Source organism: Gadus chalcogrammus, chromosome 6 (genome assembly GCF_026213295.1).
Source record: "Gadus chalcogrammus isolate NIFS_2021 chromosome 6, NIFS_Gcha_1.0, whole genome shotgun sequence".
Lineage (NCBI taxonomy): Eukaryota > Metazoa > Chordata > Actinopteri > Gadiformes > Gadidae > Gadus > Gadus chalcogrammus.
In genome coordinates, this window is record NC_079417.1 from 6,814,367 (window position 1) to 6,826,866 (window position 12,500).

The 12,500-nt window shown below is 44.4% G+C and overlaps 1 protein-coding gene across 1 annotated transcript in view; it reads right to left on the reverse strand.

The window, feature by feature from the left end:
* Window positions 1-12,500, reverse strand: part of LOC130383899 (netrin receptor UNC5C-like) — a 117,327-nt gene that overhangs the window by 3,740 nt on the left and 101,087 nt on the right. The gene's annotated exons all lie outside the window — the stretch shown is intronic.

Genomic DNA, 12,500 nt, shown 5'->3' on the forward strand with positions numbered 1-12,500 from the left:
GGGGGCGTGGCACTTAGGAGCCGATCAGTAGAAAGTTGTTATCAATGTACTAATCCCATGTCTTCTGTTTAAACATGGGGGTAGCTTGAGGACGGAGGAAAACCAACCAAGCTTTACAAGAAGAAGACGCTTGACGACAGACTTTTGAGTTTGATTTACACCACAATAAAAGAGGTTTGTAGCACCACAATAAAAGATGCCCGGCTGTTGTATCTTTACTGATATTTTGTACCCGGTGCCCACTCCCTCCTTTACAGCCCAGTATGATGTGGTGCTGCCGGGTTGTAGGAGTAGGACCACAACACACATCTATGTTGGCCTCCATTACATTGCGTTTGAAATAAGTTAGCAGAGTAGTGTCTAGCCTGTCTTCACAGTGTTGTGTGTAGCGTACGAACACACCACCGATTTTACTGAACAACAATACCACTCTCTCCTGTAATCTGGTTTTATTCACTGGTGGTGGGATGGGGATGGGGGGGGGGGGGGGGGGGGGTTAGTTGAGAGAGAAAAGCGTTTGAATGTGATTTTTGTAACGGTCCACTTGAGAAGGTTAGGAACACGAGAAGAGGGATTAGTTTGGAGTGTGGTGGTAATCTTGTTTTTCCAACCCTCTCCATCAGAGGGCGGATGGGTTATTACATGAAAAAAGGGTTGCCATTATAATCTTGTTTACAAAGAACTCCACAAAGAAAAGACACACAAAACACAAATACACTTAATTACTTGAAGGGTAATATGATTGGGATATTTTATTCAAGAGTGTAAGGCAATAAAAGTATTTGGCAATTTAGTTAAAATGTGTTCTGTATTATTTTCTTCTATTTATGTTGCTTCTTTTGACATTGTGCCGTGATACATTAAAACAAAAAGATGACTGAGAGAGGCTTAAGAAGGCTCTACAGCTACTTTATAAGTGAAGTAGGATTATTTTGTTTTGTTTGACATTTCATCAAAAGTTGTGAATCCACAATGGCTTCATTGTGTTTGGAAAGCAGATACTGTTAGCCAAGTGATTCAAAATTGCCACTTTGACAGCAAGTCAGATATTTTTATTAAGCTGTGTAAATACAGGTGAATGCCAGAAAAAAACAAGATATTGAATTCTCAACAGTGTTGTGCACAAAGGGGTAAGCAGTTGGAAATCTAGGGGACAAAAATGCATATGCCTTGGTGAAGGGTAAGACAGCGGGAGGCTTTTCCATTTACGAGGCTAATCACATTTCCTGTGTGCCATATTTACTGGTCTGAACCCTCATAAATTCTACCAGTCCACAGTTTAACAGCAAGCACATAAATGTCTGCACCACGGTGTTTAATTCACCTTGTTTAATGTCATCTCCCCCTCCCATTAGGAAATGGGAATCTCAGATGTGGAAAGGATGGAATCTGGTGTTATTTTTAAGTTAACTGCCATTGCGACTTTTCCAAGCATTTTCTTTCTCTCCCTCAGTAGCCTACTCTCTCTCTGCAATTCAATCTCTTTTTTATTTGTACTTTTGGAACTGTGTGCGTTTTTTGTATCCATGTGCATTTGTGTGTTAGTGTGTTATTTGTGTGCGCATGTGTGTAAGTGTGTGCCTGCTGCGCATGTGTGTGCGTCTTCATGTCCTTGTGTGTCTGGCTTACTGTAACTGATTTCCTGCTGCTCATCTCTCTGCTGACTCCTGAACTCTTGGAGTTTCAGCAGTGCTCAATTGTGTTTTCCTATAGGAGTCTCTGACTACAGAGCCCACCCGTGGCTCAGTGTTCTTATCTTTTCAGAGTCACACGGCCTGACCTTCTGTCTCTTTTCCAAAAGAAAAGCCGGAACCAGGAAAACTATTTCAAAGTAAAGGCATAAGCCTTTGCGCAATGCAACCTATCCGGGAAAACATCTTTGTTTGTTGACTAAGTTTGATGCTGTTTGATGAACGGAATCAATGTTGTTTTAGTTCAACAGTGTTTTACATATTGTTTGCCGTGAAAACAAGTTGAACACTTTCTCCCTGTAGTCTCCTGGTAACACAGCGACCGACCCAGTTGTAAAAATACGAAATAAATTGATGGCTGTATCCTATATAAATACATAGAGAGGATGCAATGCAACATAATGGCCTGCTGTTATTTACACTATCCCAGGGTAACGGAGAAGATCATAGATCGCCCAGACACTCGCCCCTGTAATCACCTACAATCACAGGCCTGGGGAACATTTTCTATTTTAATACCATTCACAATGACCCTAGTGCAACCCAATAAATACAACGCGGTCGACAGCCTACACACAATGGAGGTCATGGTCCCGGGAAAAAGTAAACCACTGAACCACCAAAATATGTAATGAAAATAAAAATGGTGGAAAAATAACAACTTCACTGCTGGAATATACGGAGAATGCCTTGTGTAGGGTTATGTGTCCTACACTATGAGACACCACGCTGTGGAGAAGCCTGAAGGGACACCTTATGTGTTCTGCTGGCTTCAGACAAAGAGACCTCATGTGGTGTCCCCGCTTCCACTGCCAGTGCATCATTAGACATAGCTGTGTGTGTGTGTGTGTGTGTGTGTGTGTGTGTGTGTGTGTGTGTGTGTGTGTGTGTGTGTGTGTGTGTGTGTGTGTGTGTGTGTGTGTGTGTGTGTGTGTGTGTGTGTGTGTGTGTGTGTGTGTGTGTGGTTGGCACGGGACCATGGGTTCAAGCCAACAGCCAAACAGAGAACAAGCCAGATTTGGTTGTTCCAACCTCTCTACTACATCCCCTGCTTTTCTACTCGTGTGCACGCACGCACGCACGCACGCACGCACGCACGCACGCACGCACGCACGCACGCACGCACGCACGCACGCACGCACGCACGCACGCACGCACGCACGCACGCACGCACGCACGCACGCACGCACGCACGCACGCACGCACGCACGCACGCACGCACGCACGCACGCACGCACCCACACACACACACACACACTTTAGTGGAAACAGTGTGGGCAGTGTTCCCATGACCTACAGCTTGTGAGTATGTTTGTCAAAGACTGGAGGTTGATGGTGGGCAGTGTTAGTAGAGTAATACCCACCAAGTAAACAGGTAAAGTACCCATAACCCAAACCAACACATCTATAAGGCGTAGCTGAGAATGTGCCTGTGCCTGGTGGCTACATAGAGAGTATGATTTACAAATCACACAGCACACTGAAACAGGCATCTCTTTGTGTTAAAGAAACGAATGCTACATGGTTGATGCGTGAGTCAATGAACACACATGTTCTCTTCTGAGGTGTTGCGACAAAGCACAATGGAATGGAAACCTTGGTTTAACATTACGCAGGATCCCGGCCAACCACACGCCAAAGAAAAGGATGCTATTCTCAGACTCTCCGAATATTGTCAATGACAACAGCTATACATAGCACTTCAAAATGTCACAATGTGTCAATAACATCAAGATATTAGACATTTCATATCTGTCATTCATATTTTCAACCTTTATTCATTATAATAAGTATTATCATTACTATAATATAATTAATATTGTTATTAACAATGAGGATGGATCGAAACTTTAAAGGGGATGTTTGTAGTCGCCATTTAATTAATAGGATTAGTAGTATAACATTTATATTGTGTGTTATCAGTGCATCCATGTGATGATATGATGGCTCTAATGATGAGTTTTAACTAATTATGGGACATAACATCTCAGACAGGATGACTCAATGGTGTGCAAACATTAAAAAGTAGACCAAGACTGGCTTATTAACACACTTTCACACACTTCATATCCATTTATATGACATGTGTGCATATGTGTGTGTGTGTGTGTCACACACACACACACACACACACACACACACACACACACACACACACACACACACACACACACACACACACACACACACACACACACACACACACACACACACACACACACACACATTCTGCCAGATGTGCCTGGTGTATTATGGTTATTATTGAGTCTAGTACTGTCAGCTAGAGACCCATCTCTATAATTGGATAACTAGTTCCTATTAGCGAGCGCACGCATTCTCTCCAGAACGTGAGTAAACACACGTAAATATGTACGCATCTGCTCCGGTATATTTACGGGGGATAGATATATCATTCGGTAAAGGGTGAGAATGTATATGTTTATAAAACGCTTACACTAAAAAGTCTGATAAATCAAAAATTAAAACATTCAATAAATAAAGAAAGGGAAGAAAAAAAAACAGAAGCCGGGAACAGAGAGCTAGAGAACACATATCCATGCATGGAAACCACACACCCAGAAGGAGCACATGTGCGTGTTTCCCTGCACTGTCCCTGGCTCCCTGCTCCCAATTGACACCTGGCTGGATATCTGAGGTACGATATGATGCCTCTGACAAATGTGTAAGCAAATGTCTGGTCTGCATCCCCCTCCCCTCCCCCCCCCCCCACGCCCGCCCGCCCCCCAATGTGTCTCTAAGTAGAATGGTAATCAAGCTTTTCATTAGCACAGTAACAAAGCCCATTACCGGCTAATCAACCATCTTCAAACCCATTGGACGAAAACTAATAGAAAATTAATCCAACAGTGCACATGAACAAAGTAGACATTGTGGGTGTTATCGTATGTTTATATTGCGTGCGTGTGTGTGTCTGTGTGTGTGTGTGTGTGTGTGTGTTTGCGTGTATCTAATTTAGATAATACATTCATCCCATCAGAAGGAGCAAAAACGATTTATGAATCACTGAGCATCATGGCAACCGTGAATAATATGAAGTTAAAGCGATGTGCTGGTGATTTACCACGTACACATGTCACACAAATATCAGCTCATGTCAATCAGAACGTACCTTTGTCTTCAATATGACATCAGATATCAAAACCAGATGGAAAAAAAGATTAGGATGAGAGTAATCCTCATTCTATGCAATAGTCGAGAAATGGATTGTGATTAATTAATGTCTTTTGATTTGTGTTACTTTTCTTCTCTGTTCATTATATAATACAACAACTGGAACGAGTCCAAAATAATTAATAACGAGACTATTTGAGGCGTGTGTCTTGTTAACGTTTGTTCGGTTTTGTAGAAGATTCTCAGTCCACATCAGACGGCGACATATCAACTCACATTTTACATTTCGTTTCATCAGCAAGCGCTGAAAACATGAAACCGGCTTTCGGTCTGAACTCCATCCCTAAATACGGCAACGCTTCAACCGCGAGCGGCAAGAAAGCTGAGGCTTTTCATTGATCCAATCAGACGCCCATAGGCCATCGATAGCCCATGCCGTTTTAAACTCTTGGTCTTAATTGGCCATATGTCGCTCCGTCTCCATGCCTGGGCCTCTCACCACACCAAGGGAGCTGATTAGGCCCACATTCCTCCTCCTGGCTACTGATGCTGGGTGGAGGGGGTGGTGGTGGTGGTGGTGGGGAGATGAGTGGTAGGAGGAGGAGGAGGCTGGATCCCCTCTCTCCACCACGACCACCAACGCCACCTCCCCCACCACCAACACCACCACCTCCCCCAGCACCAACACCACCACCACCACCACAACTGCCAAGACTGGGCAGATTGCATGGGGTTAATTCAAGGTCACACCATGCATGTATGTATATCTAACGCGGGTAGGCTGGGGATGAGGGGGTGGGTGGATGTGTGTGTGTGTGCGGCGAGGGTGCGAAAAGGGAGTGAATGCATGCGTGGGTACACATCATTGTGTGTGTGTGTGTGTGTGTGTGTGTGTGTGTGTGTGTGTGTGTGTGTGTGTGTGTGTGTGTGTGTGTGTGTGTGTGTGTGTGTGTGTGTGTGTGTGTGTGTCTGGGTGTGTGTGTGTGTGTATGTGTGCGTGCTATCTTGGGATTTCAGCGATTCAGACAGCTTAATTAACTTGATGCAGGCAAGTGACATTAGGGCCCAATTATAGCACCTGACCACACTGACACAACTGGGTCATCAGTGAGACTGGCCCTCTATTATTACACTCACACACACACAGAATGGATGACTACCCATTACAGGCTTTTAAAAAGGCATTTCCTTTTTAAGCTTTAAAAACCTTTCACAATGATCTAAAGTAGTATCATATATTCTTATGAACCATAACATGGTCGTTAGCACATCAAGAGTGTAAAAAGAACATTTTGACAGACCGCAAATTGAACCGTGACTGGACGCTCTTTGATGTTATACAACGCACTGATGAAACTTTTGCCCAGAAAGGAATGCAGCCTCTGTTTAGTAAGGAACGTAGTATACTTTTATGCCTTGTTAACATACGTTGAGCCATCAAGAAGAAGCCGGAAAGTAGAAATGAAAAGAGGAGCAGAGAGCCAAAGGTGAAGCTTCAAAGTATCTTGTGTTGAGAGCGCTTTTAATGATCGGAGTTTAGACGTGCTACTTTATCCGGGAGAATTTAAATGGGAGCCGGAGCACAGTAGGTCACGCAGGAATTGGTTTGGTGGATATTTTTCACTGCAGAAATGATAAAATAAGCGAAAATAATTGGAACATTAGGACGAAGCTGGAGCAAATATTTGTCGTAGAGGTGTCACAACATCAGCGTCTTTTAAACCAATCAAAGACACGCACACTAATACTTTATAACAATATAATGATGATAATCCTGGGTGATATCTGCTCTCCTATCACGACTTCATCCTCACGTCTGCGGTATGTACACGAATACTCAACACAAGCTAGAACATTTTAAAGCAGAAGTGCATTCCCTTCACATTAAAGAACATGTCCATCGCTGCATAGTGTCGCCAGTGATCTCCTCTGTAAACAGATGGGGGGGGGGGGGTGCGTGCCATCGGAGTCACTAGGTAACTCTTCAGCACCACGGTGTATCAATACTTTAGTGTACTGTGTATACATACTGTAGTATGTGCTAGCATGCCACGCTGTGCAGGAGACAACAAAGGAGTCCCTGAAGTGGGCCGTGGCGATGTGACACCACAGAGAACTCTCCAAGGGTGTCCCACGCAGACAGAATTGGGACGCACAGGAGGACACCTCGCCAGGACAGCTATTTATAACCCCGCACCCCACGCCACGGTTTTCTGGGTACACAGGAAAAGCCGCGGTTGACGCGGGAGAGAGTGGGTAGTGATTGGCAGGTATGATACAAAATGTGTCGTTTGATTGAAGCATGTGGCAACATTTCCATGGTGAGGGATTTATGTTGTGCCATTTGGTGGGATTCTAAAGATTCTGAGGAATGTAAAATGCTTGGCGATGCTTGTGTGTGCGTTGGAGGGCTGGGTGTGTGTGTCTGTGCGTGTGTGTGTGTGTGTGTGTGTGTGTGTGTGTGTGTGTGTGTGTGTGTGTGTGTGTGTGTGTGTGTGTGTGTGTGTGTGTGTGTGTGTTTGTTTGTTTCAGTGATAGGCTTCCAGAAAAAGGCTGAAGAACATAAAATGGAGAATATTCCGTAGCAAGGAGACGCTAAGTTGAAAAAATTCTACAGTAGCAATAGTATGAGATGAGAGGAGAGAGGAGAGAGGAGATGACAGAAGAAGACGAGAGAAGAAGAAAGAAAAGGAGAGGTGGAAAGAGCGGTGCAAAGGAGGGGAGGTTAGTAACTGGAAATAAATGAGGTCATGTGCTGCTGAGCGAAGTCTGCATCCTCGAAACACACACACACACACACACACACACACACACACACACACACACACACACGAACACACCATTACCTTTGAGACTGAACACAGGTGCAAATGCCTCACAGTGATCTATTAGACTCCCCCTCCCATGTCATCTCCCCCCCCCAATCTGCTCAGACAGAGAGGCAGGGGGGAGGGAGGAGGGAGGGAGGGAGGGAGGGAGGGAGAGAGAGGCATTGGATGCAGTGAAGGCCACGGTCAGAGCTGAATTTGTTCTTGTTCGCAGGTGCAGCACTTACTCCAACACACACACACACACACACACACACACACACACACACACACACACACACACACACACACACACACACACACACACACACACACAGACACACACACACACGGAAAGCTTAAAACCTATGCAGAAACCTTAAGCAGGTACAACATAGACAAAGGAACAATGGAAGTTGAAGAATACAAGGGGGACAAAGAGAGGGAATGCTGAGGGCGAAATAGATGTATTATTCCCTGCATCTCATTTGCATTTCTCCACATTCTGTCAACAATTAGGAGGACAGGGATAGTGTGAGGTGCAGGGGGGCTGTCAGAGATATATGGGGGCGATGTTGCAGGACTGCGGTGGACTCGAACACATGGGAAAGCATAATGTAGGTGGAGTAAAATACACACGGGGACCTAGCTAAGGCAAGGCAGAGGTGGAGATTGAAAAGAAAATGCAAAGGAAGGTAGGAACGAGAAAAGTGAGGCAGTGAATATTTGTCAAATTCGATGTGTCAGGACTCCAGCTGTGTGTGAGCTTGGTTGGATATGACATGTTTTTTTGCCCCCTCACATTTTTCAATCACTGTCAATCTTTTCAAATGCATACATCCATTCACATCATCAATTTGATGTTGATGATTCATGCCCGGGAAATCGGCCCAGGCTGTGAAGTCAATGAAGTATTACGGAGAGTATTGGTGAAATATTTTTAAAATGTATTACTCTTGTTATAGGACACAATTATTCCCCTGCGTAAGGAATGTCTTCAAGAGTTCCTCTGGCACCAATGAGCCAATGAAAACCCATTAGAATTTGAACATTTGGCCTCCATGCCCCCTCTTCCTTTTGAGGTTTAGTTTTAATGCTCCTCTCAAACTTTAAAGGGCCAGGTTATGGCCATAATGGACTGCTGCTTTTGCTGAGGGCACCAAAAATTGGTGGATGAGAATGAGGGGGACAAGGTGGAGTCATAAAAGGGAAGTGTGCCAGTGGAGGAGAATGCAGTGGCCTTGGATGAAAGCAGTGAAAGGGGAACGAGATTGGAGAAAGAAAGACAAGAAGTGTCCGTGTTTGAAGGTTTGACTTGACGTGAACTTCTATTGAGGCTGCAACACTGTCCACTATTTTCCGTTGAAATGTTCAATAGAGTAAGATGCCCCAGTGTAAAAGTTTAAGCTATGTACATTTTTCGTCTTGCATTCGATTGAGTTGGGGAATATAAAAAAAACATTCATTGTCATGCTAGGAATTGGGGAAAAGGGTGAATATTTAAGGATTGGCAAATGTTTACATTTAAAATGCATACAGTGCTGCCTAGTTTATGCCTCTGGTTTGATCATGGGCAATGTGAAGCGAGAGAGAGAGAGAGAGAGAGAGAGAGAGAGAGAGAGAGAGAGAGAGAGAGAGAGAGAGAGAGAGAGAGACAGAGACAGAGACAGAGACAGAGACAGAGAGAGAGAGAGAGCGAGAGAGAGAGAGAGAGAGAGAGAGAGAGAGAGGAGCTGCTTTAAAATGTAAGGGCGAGACAATTGGGTCTGAAGTCCTGGCGTAAAAAGGTCAGCCATACGGGAGATGTACGAGGTGCAGAAACGATGACAGAGGAGCCATGAGAAGAGGGAAGGGAGAAAACGAGGCCATACGGAATCTAGGAAACGAGAAACAAGGATTGATGAAATAAGGGTGGGCGTTCTGGGACAAGAACTGGGACGATAAACAAACACACGGCAAACGGAAAAAATTAGCAGAACGCAAATGAAATCACATTCAGACACAGTCGGAGAGCTGTGGGGGGCTGCTGACGATGCATGCTGGGAAACTTGGCTCAGGCGGCTGTGAAAGACGGATGGCAGAACCCCGAAGCCGAGTGTTTTGGGGTGAAAAGGTGTGCCGAGTGTAGCGTAGACATTGGTGTGCTGGATGCCCACCATGTGGAATAGCAGGCAAGTCCCCTCAGTGACCCTGGCATATCTGAGGAGACATCCCCCCCCCCCCCCCCCACACCTTCCCCCATCCCTAGACACGCAATGACCCAGGAACAGCGTGAGACATCGCTGAATCAACACTGGCGTAATACTGCAGGGAACCGGCTCGCTCTGGAAAGTGCGACACTACAATGGCAAGAGAAGTGGCTCCCTCAAATGTACTCGAGTACATTTGGTACATTTAGATGAGCTCCTGACGGGACAACTCCAGTGGCTGGGAAGAATGCTATTACTTTAAATGCACGCCTGGAAAAGGGGAGGAATGAGGATGTGATGTAAATGAGCCAAAGGTACACAGCCAACCCCGTGCTGTTAAAGTTAAACAGCAAACAAGCGAGAGAAATATTTGGGAGAAATGTTCACTTCACGCATGTGTGTGTGTGTGTGTGTGTGTGTGTGTGTGTGTGTGTGTGTGTGTGTGTGTGTGTGTGTGTGTGTGTGTGTGTGTGTGTTTGTGTGTGTGTGTGTGTGTGTGTGTGTAAAGAGAGTCTGTGTGTGTGTGTCTCTCTGTCTAAGCTGTTGGGTTCTGTGGTGTAGGAGTGTTGATGGCACTTCATAACGATAATCAATTCATAAGCGGAGCGGAGAGGAGTCGAGGCAGAGCCGGGCTGATTGGGGGCAGACAAATCCGTTTTAATTGACTCTCTAATGCTCTCTAGTGTTTTTGAAATCTGCCCACCCACCAATAAGATCAGCCTCACTTTATTAGCAGGGGTCAGTTGTTGACAGTTGTTAAAGACAAGGGCGGGCTTTATGTGGAGGGGCTGGGGTTAGGACCCAGATATCGTGCAATTGGAGAGTTTATGACCTCATTTCCCATCCTCCGCGAGATTGGTGAGGAAGCATATTAAAATCGAGTTTGATTATGGAGAGACTGAAGAGGAGTTGGGGTCACTGAAACCAGGACTGGGTGTGTACCTTGGAATGTCATTTGTTGTATGGGCACAGACATGTTTCAAAGGACCTGAGGGGTATTCCATCAAACAGGCTAAAGGCAAAGCCGGGCTTATTTCACTTAGCCTCGCTACTTTAAGCCAGAGTTGCGTTCCATTAACGTGACTTAAAGGAATCTCCACTAAGTAACCATGGCAATTTATCCGACCAAACTAACCTGGTTGGTACCAGGCTATCTGTCAGGCTTATTTACTCAGTGTTTCAGAGAAGTCCATCTGTCGGAAACAAGTGTGCCATCAGAAGGTTCCGCCAAGCCTAGTCCTCACGATTTTGTACTGAGGTACAAACAGCCATTATTTTCACTAAGGGTCTAAGATTAAATGATGCAAATAAAATGATAAAATGAATTGCTATCTTTTGTTATCCAGGACATTTTTAGCCAAGTATATGTATTCGATACAAATCATGAACCAGCAGTAGGGTCAGTGGTCTAGCATTAGCCCTGTAGTACAGGCGACCCTAGTTTGCGTCTTGAGTGTGTCATTGGATTCTTGGCGGTGGCTTATCTTTGTAATTCCCTTTATATCAGAGAAATTAGGCCTCACAATTGACTTTTTAGATAATAAATATGTCTTACAATATCCCTAGAATACAATTCTAACTTGCAAGAACCCAGGGTAAAGTTAATAGTAATAATAATGTTACTGATAGTGAGGCCTTTGTCACTATGTCAAAGACACTGCTGCATGGGGAATTGTCAGCCACATCAGTTCCATTCAGGTGTGTTTGTCGGCAGGCAGCCGAGACCACCTCTGTTGAGATAAATACTATGGTTAGTCAGTTCAGTATATTCAAAGAAATGGAAACTAAAACGCATGAATAATTGTTTGATTCCAGTAATCCTGCCTAAATTACTAAATTGGTGGGGATTGAACCCCGGACGATCGTGTGCAAGGACGACACATTACCTCAAGACTATCTCCCTGATGACGAGTAGTCAATATTACATTAATTTGTTACGCTTGATACTACTAATGCATTCAAAAGAGTGGTGATTTTATTGCCAGGCGGCCTCCCTGTTTTTATTAATAGTTATGAGGTTCCCTTTTGGAGTTATTATATGCAACACTATTATACACGTAAAAACAATTATTATGTGCTTTACTTAATATCGTTTACCGTGTGTTCTCTCCTTCAGATAATTTACTGTAACCAACACATAACAAAGAGATGGACCTTTGTGTTTGGGATAGATTGAGTTGTTCCTAGAGTACGTTGTCATGTATCTGGATGTGCCTATTAGCGGAGGCCAGGCGTAGCACTAACGAGAGGCAGCAAATATAGACTCTACACTCTACTTGACAGAAAGGTTAGTGCCTACATTTTGTTAGAAAACAGATGTTTCAGCTGACCCGTATAACATAAACACCCACCCTTAACTCAATAAGAAAACAAGAAGCTAAAAAATAAAACAGATTACACCCTGGGTGGTGTTTTTTCTTTACAGTATTCGGTTCACTCCGTTAATGGATTTCAGATTGTTGGGCTGAGAAAGGTGGCAGCTATATAATGTGCTGTCCGTTCAAGGCACCTCTAAATTGTATATTTTACCATGAAAAGTTAGACGTTTGGTTATACATATATACATGAAGATTCATAAGAAAAAAAAACATCCGACACTATGACATGAGGTAAGGCAAACGACACTGTGGGGCCGGTGTACCGGTGGCTGCGAAAACTAACGTCAGCCTCCAACGCTCGAG